The sequence below is a fragment of the Coregonus clupeaformis genome, chromosome 35, assembly GCF_020615455.1.
Source record: "Coregonus clupeaformis isolate EN_2021a chromosome 35, ASM2061545v1, whole genome shotgun sequence".
In the NCBI taxonomy this organism is placed as follows: domain Eukaryota; kingdom Metazoa; phylum Chordata; class Actinopteri; order Salmoniformes; family Salmonidae; genus Coregonus; species Coregonus clupeaformis.
The window spans coordinates 20,443,105-20,451,037 of NC_059226.1; positions in this window are offsets into that span (position 1 = coordinate 20,443,105).

Sequence of the window (7,933 nt, forward strand, 5' to 3'; positions counted from 1 at the left end):
AGGGTCAGTGTGACGGCTGAGGAGTGAATTTCACACATCCCCATCTGCTACCTAAACCCCCCTCCCCCCAACCCCCAAACTCACTCCACAGAAACCCCTGATCAGAACTGCAGATCCGGTTCACAGCACCATCTGTAACGGAAATCACGCTGGTCTTGATTCGGATTACACCAGGACCTCTGCCTTGCAAACACAAGCGACCGCCCTCCTGAAGCATCTTATCAGTCGTGCCATGGAAAAGCTAGCTGTTCGGCAGCGCAAGTGGAGACACTTCAGGCTGAGGAAGGAGATTTCACATGTGCTACATTAGCTGTTGTTGACACTTGAGTTTGCTTTCTCTCGATATGTATGGGAACTATGTCATCAGAATTGTAATGACCGTGTTAGTTTGGGGCGTTGATTTAATATGGTTGGTTTGATGTGATCGATACTGGATATGCATGTTAAATCTGGTCTTTTGTGCTTTTCCCAATTTAAGTGTATTTCAAATAGGTCATGCTCAACTCAAAGGTTGCATCTGAAATGGTACCCTGTTCCCTATATAGTGCACTACTTCAAAATAGGGTGCCATTTCAGATGCAGCCAACGTTTCACAAAAATTCAATGCAGTGAATGTCAATGGACGATTTGAGTTACGCATGCAGTTACGATCTGTCCCTTGGTTATCATTATGGATTATTTGACTAGCTAATATCCAGACTAATTATCGAGTCATTGATTCTTCCCTCCTGAGACCTGCCAAGTAACACCCTCCTAAAATGCTAGTTTTTTGCCACTCACTCCTTACCCCGCTCCCAAAACACTACCTCAATACAGATGTAGGATCTTAACTTGATCACCCTGTTGCAGGAGAACTTTCCAGGATTTTAATAAATAACTGTATTTGAGGTTTAAAAAGGCTTCTGAAGTTTGACATTTCCACTTTGACATTTCAGACTTGATTTTCCTTCACGAAAAATTGATCAACCCCTACAAAAATGTCCATTCATTATAAACCACATAACAATTCACATTTCCTGTTGCTGCAGGATTATTTTCCTGCTGTAGCAAACTGGCTCAAATTAAGATCCTACCCCAATAGGTGGTGCAGGTGCAGTCAGCCCAAAAGAGACATTGATGGAAAGGAGTGTAAGAGAACAAAAGTTCACATTCTCCCCCCAGAGAGATGAGAGAGGGCCAAGGAGCGACGCCATCTGACTCAAAGACAAGTTATTCTTTTAAGTAACTGTCCAGTAAAAATCTCACTTTTAGAAGTTCACGTTCTGTTAACTCATACCCAAATAATGTTGTTGAATCATCCTATACTTGTATTTGTGTGGCTAAAGCATAAATTGGAGAAATAAAAACTTAAAAAACCCCACCTCAAACTTGTATCTCAAACAGACCGTTTCAAAAATACTTGCTATTTTCTCATTAGGTATGATGTCATACTCCTGAGGAGGATGAGCTGGCCAATCATTGGTGTAGAGGTGTATCAGCTGGCCAATCAGAGGTCTACTCGCGTTAATATTTTTAATGACCGGTATACGCCCACACCATTCTGTTGTTGGGGTACACCCACACCATTTCAACACAGAAAAGCTACTTTTTAATTTCAATTGAATTTTTATTATTTTATTTTTAAAGGTGAAAAAGCAAGAAGTTTTCAGCTCTTAAGTTTCACCTCAACTTACAGCACACAATGGCGGTACCACGATGACTTGCCTGAAGAAGGCTATTTGTTGACTAGTAATGGCAGACTATCAGAGACTGATCTTTAAGTCCTATCATGGTGTGGGTCTGTAAAGACAAGCTATTACACTGTGATCGTAGCGGCATTTGAGGTCTAAAGTGCCTGACACGTGACATTACATCAAAGCGCTCAAGAAGGATCTCACGTCAGTTGGACCAATTGTATTCTCTTATCCCATTTATGAGTTTCTCTGTCAGGAGTTCAAAGGGTGTTGGAAATTGGATGGAGTCGGAGCAGCCCTCCTATAAACCAGGCATGGATAGCCATGCATGAAAATGACATTTATACAGTTTGAGTGATGGCTGGAGTGAGGGCTGAAGATAGAACACTGACTTTGTGACTCTTTCTATGAGAGTGTGTAAGATATTTCTCTCCCAGGTTTATAAAATAGATACAAAAGCAGATAACAGAAATGAAACACTGAAGATAATCTTTGGATTAGTTGATTTGGAGTAGTCCTTAAGCCTATATCTGGCATACACTTTCCCCTCAATACTGTGAAAAGAAAAGGCATATAACTGACATACATTTTCTTTTTTAATACTGTGGAAAGAAAAACATTTGTTTTGTCTATACACAGTACCACAGCATTGTTGAATTGTTGATTCTGTTTGGCTTTAAGGGAGTTATAGAGTGTGACTCGACAGTTAGGAAAGATATATCAGCTACACCTCTGAAGTGATTACAATAGGCACCTTATTACCATTCTAAATAACTGCTTCTTAATACTGTGAAAAGAAAAGGCCTATAAATTGACATATACTTTCTCCTATCTTTGAAATAAAGTCCCTATAACTGACATACATCTTCTCTTTAATACTGTGGAAAGAACCGAGAAGACTGTGTGCAGTGTAAAAAAATTAAATATGGGTGAAGTGGGCAAGAATTTCCTTTCTCGACATCAGACCTGCCTAATTCTCAATTGAAACATCGTTTTTGTATTTAATTAAATTAAACATTCTGTTAACATCTGACTCCAGAGTGACCTGCTCTTGCAATCTGTAGTCTATGATATTTCAGATTTAGATATGATATTAATTTATCACAAAGTAGTTTTAGTGTAGTTCACTTCTTCCAGTGTGAAGTAATTGGTAGCTTGGTAAACTATATTTTCAGAGTAGCTTCCCCAACACTGACTGTGTGCCTACACAGTACAATCAGATTACAAGATCACTCAACAACGACCTCATATTCCGAGTGCTATTTCCCTGTTCCCTCGTCTTTCACATCTCACACCGCCTGAGAATATCAACCCTGTTCCCTCGTCTTTCACATCTCACACCACCTGAGAATATCAACCCTGTTCCCTCGTCTCTCACATCTCACACCACCTGAGAATATCAACCCTGTTCCCTCGTCTCTCACATCTCACACCACCTGAGAATATCAACCCTGTTGCCTCGTCTCTCACATCTCACACCACCTGAGAATATCAACCCTGTTGCCTCGTCTCTCACATCTCATGCCGCCTGAGAATATCAGCCCTGTTCCCTCATCTCTCGCACATCTCACCCCACCTGAGAATATCAAAACAATGTCACTAGTTGCCATGGTAGTAGCTGGCTGAAGGGTTTTGAAAGGACTATTTGATGGTTGTACACTCTTAGAAAAAAGGGTTCCAAAAGGGTTATTCGGCTGTCCCCATAGGAAAACCCTTTTGGGTTCCATGTAGAACCCTTTCCACAGTGTTCTACCTGGAACCAAAAGGGTTCTACCTGGAATCAAAAACGGTTCTTCAAAGTGTTCTCCTATGGGGACAGCCAAATTACTCTTTTAGGTTCTAGATAGCACCTTTTTTTCTAAGAGTGTACTATCGTGTCTCACTTTGACATGAATGTTTATACATTATTCATACATGATTTTAGCAGATTTTCAGTATTTTCACATGCTGAGTTTGCTTGGTTTTGAAGCTCTTAGAATCTGCTGGGCTAGGGAGAAAGTGAGAGAGAGCTGGCATAATTGGGAAAGGTTGGAGGCTCTGTGATATATGAGCCTCGTAATTAAATCAAAGCTATGGCCCAACACTTCACAGCCAGCACCTCTTTACTGCAAATACCCCCATTTGGGCTCTAAACCCAGCCTGTTTGCTGATTGGCTGATCAAATAACACAATATCCAACATCTTCCACTCAACATCTCTCTCTCTCACCATGCACGGTTAATGTGGTAAAAGGGATTAGCTTTTCAGCAGTTAATTCCTTCACTCTATACCCTTTACTGGAGTCTGCTGCATGCCTACCACTGGGTGGTCTACTCTGATTGCAAATGCCTATACTGTCCCTCCTGCCAGCAAATTGTCTAATTAGCCATACACTAATAACACATAACAAGGGGCCAACTCGTGGCAGTGTGCCACCCAGACACCATCTGTTGTAATGGCTTGGAGTAGCCACCAAACCATAGACGAGCTAACGCTAGGATGCTAATGCTAGGATGCTAACTCTAGTGCGAAAATAGTCTAGAGATTGGTGCTAAAGATACAGTATCATGTAAATGTACTCTATGTTGTTTATGTGCTAAGGCACAAATGCTATGATGCTAACGCTAGGGCACTAACGCTAGGCTTGGACGCTAGCTTCACACAGCCTGGTGCAAAAGATATCACGTACTCTGTGTTGTTTATAGAATGGCGCTGCAATGGATTGCTGCCGTTTTGCAGGCTCCTGGCCAATTCTGTTTCTCTGCATTGTTGGGAAGGGCCCTTAAGTAAACATTTTACTGTTAGTCTAGCATGTGAAATAAAATTTGATTAGATTTTATGTCCCAAGGGCAGTTGTGTTGTCGTGGATTCTACAAGGACTGTAATAAAGCCCTCAGGCCCAGAGCAACGGGAGAGGAGTAAAAATATAACCGACTGAAGAGGGCCTCCACCTGGGCAATTAAGGGTTGGATAGAGGAACACTGGAGGTAGCAGCTGGATGGAAAAGAGTATGTTCTCTCACTCTCTCCCTACCTACTTCTCCCCTCTTTCTGTCCCCCATCTCCCTCTCTCTCCTTTCCTTTCCCCCATATCTCTGTACCTCTCATCTCCATAGCACTTTACTCTGATAGACCAGGGCAGGCTCAGAGTTTAGTATCGACTCTATGGACCCCTTGGCTGCAGCTGTGTATGCTGCATGAAAGCAGAAATGGATAGACTACAGCACTCTAGTACTACAGAGACCTCTTCAAAGCAATACACATGAGGCACATATATTAACGTACATTTGGTTCAGTAAACACTATTTAGCATACCACCTCAGTTGCTTCTAAATGTCAAACTCTACAATCTACAATTTCTTTAATCCGTTTGCTCTGCAGAGGTAACACTTTGGCTAATGAATAGCCCTATTTATTTCAAACATCATCAAGAAGAACCTAGGTGCATCTTAATAGTCTAGAATAGCTACCTCTACTTGTCTCCTCTCATTCATCTGTACTGGTCTGAAATAATGAGGGCAGGGCCGTGTCAAAAAAAAGGTTAACTTACATTTCTGACGTTCATTGGCATGGGTCCTCAGATCCTCTAAAGGTTCTACAGCTGCACCATCGAGAGCATCCTAACTGGTTGCATCACTGCCTGGTATGGCAACTGTTTGGCCTCCGACCGCAAGGCACTACAGAGGGTAGTGCGTACGGCCTAGTACATCACTGGGGCCAAGCTTCCTGCCATCCAGGACCTTTATACCAGGCGGTATCAGAGGAAGGCCCTAAAAATTGTCAAAGACTCCAGCCACCCTAGTCAGAGACTGTCCTCTTTGAATTGTCTAATGCTCCTGTAGCCAAATATCAACATGTGTATTTTTTAGAATAGGCCTTTATTTTCTGCTAAATCACACTCATCCCACTGTAAGCGAGCTTATAGCCTACTGCTCAAAGAGAGGGCAGAGGGGTAGGCTATCATCTGATCATAGTGAATGTAGATGATGTAAATCAGATAGTTAGCTAGCTAGTTATCTATGCTGTTTAAAAATATAACTAGTCTTTACCTGTGATTGGAGTTTATTCTGCTGATGACATCTGCCTCTTAGGCCTCCTAACAAACAGTGGAATTGAAGCCTTTCCTGTTCCTGACAGTGAGTTGACACATGCAACTCAAAAGGGAGCCACTTCTACAATTCCATTCTATGCCGGTAGCTTCTGCCTGCAGGAGGGGTGCAGTGCATGCACTCGTGTGGTGGCAGAGAAGCTGGGGAGCAGGAATTTTACTTTTTTTTTTATGAGCTAGTTTGATGGCAGATTCATTTAAATAACAAGAGAGAGAGAATAGATTAAAAGTTAAATAAAAATATAATAATAAAAAAACGCCACCAATCTGAAAGGGCACTTTTCTCATAGGAGGGCGAAAGGGCAGGTGCTCAGGCACCCGTTGACCTCTATCTGTGTCTGAGTGAAGACAGTACAAGGGCTGTCAGGGGATTTGCGTACTCCTTTTCAGTTCTTTCAAGTCAGTGCAGAGAAAGGGAGAAGAGATGAGCAGAGGAAGACACTTTAGACTACTGAGATGCAGTCAGTCAGTGTGTACTTGTGAGGGAGAATCGATCGATAGGGCACGCAACTGTTTTTTGTTGTTGTTTGCAATGGAAAATGAAAAATAACCTTTCTTATTGGACAAGTCCAGGTAACATAATCAATACAGAATACGAAACAGGTGCACCAACTAGACATGACAAAACAAACATCGAAAACATCAAGCGGTAGTAGCTAGTACTCCGGGGACGACGAACGCCGAAGCCTGCCCGAGCAAGGAGGAGGAGCAGCCTCGGCGGCATCCGTGACAGCAGGGTGTGTTATACAGTACCTGGAAGAGACTGAAATAGTACAATACCACACAGGTCGTGGACCTCAACCTTTCATTTGCTGAGTGGAGTGTGTCATTAGGAACATCAAACAATACCACGTTTATTCAGCAGCTTGATTGGAGATGAGACTATGCTGACCAGTGTGTCTGTGTGTGTATTAGTTTGTGTGTGTGTGTGTGTGTGTGTGTGTGTTATGGGTTTTCCCTATCTTCCATTAAGAACAGCACTACTTCGTACTACATATTTTCACTCAGACACTCCTCATCTTGTGATCCAGTGAATACAAAGAGCTCTGCTGTAGGGCCAGATGGCAAAAGTGAAATCAATCAGATCAACATGGGCAGAGAGAGACAGAGGCTGCATCCCGAATGGCACACTATTCCCAATAGGCCCTGGTCAAAAGGAGTGCACTAAATAGGGAATAAGGTGCCATTTGGGATGCAATCAGAGTCAGCCTGTGGCCAAGTCATTCAGCAGATGCCCTTGTACTGACTGACTTACAACCCCACTGAATATCAATCACAATAGGAAACACTATCTCCAAATGTGAAACAGACAGACAATTGGATTTCATTTCAGGTATACGCTATTTATTTTAGAAGGCAATTAGACAATTCTCCAAGTGATTCAAGTGATTACCCACTGGGCACAGATGTCAATTCAACGTCTATTCCATGTTGGTGAAACGTAATTTCATTGAAATGACGTGAAAACAACGTCGATTCAACCAGTGTGTGCCCAGTGGGTAGGAATGAAATGGAAGGAGGAACGGTGGGGATTTCAAGGAAAACAGAAAGTTACAAGTCTGTGGTTATCCAATGTGAGTGTTAAGGGGAGAAGTGGCAGATTAAGGTATTGGTTTGACGCACACAGCCATGGCCTTGTTTTATTATCTTTTATCTGCTGTGTCACAGATACAATCCCCCTGCCATCGAAGGTCCGCTTACTGGCTTACACTGTAGGATGGAAACGATCATGTCCAAAGAGTGCCAGCAGCACGGAATACGCAAGTAAGAACACTAAGAGCAAGTAAGAACTCTACAGACAGCTATATCGGTCAGCTTATACAGGACGAGTAAAGGCTCAGTGCACTACTTTTGTGAGAAGGAAAAAAAAAATCATTAAAATGTTTTCTATATTAGGATATTTCAGGGGTGCTGCAGCACCCTCAGTACCCCTACTTCCCGCGGCTATGGGAATAGGGTGCCATTTAGGACCCACATTTGACTCTTCACCCTGGTCTAAGAAGTATTAGAGGAAAGGACATGGTAGTGTAATCTGTTACACAATCATTATTGTTCCACACAGTTTCATACCAGGGTTCAAATACTATTAGAAATATTTTGAACACTTAGCTTTTCTCTTCTTTTTTTTGCATTTTGGGGGACTTTGTATTGGTTCCATTGTGTCAGGCAAGCTT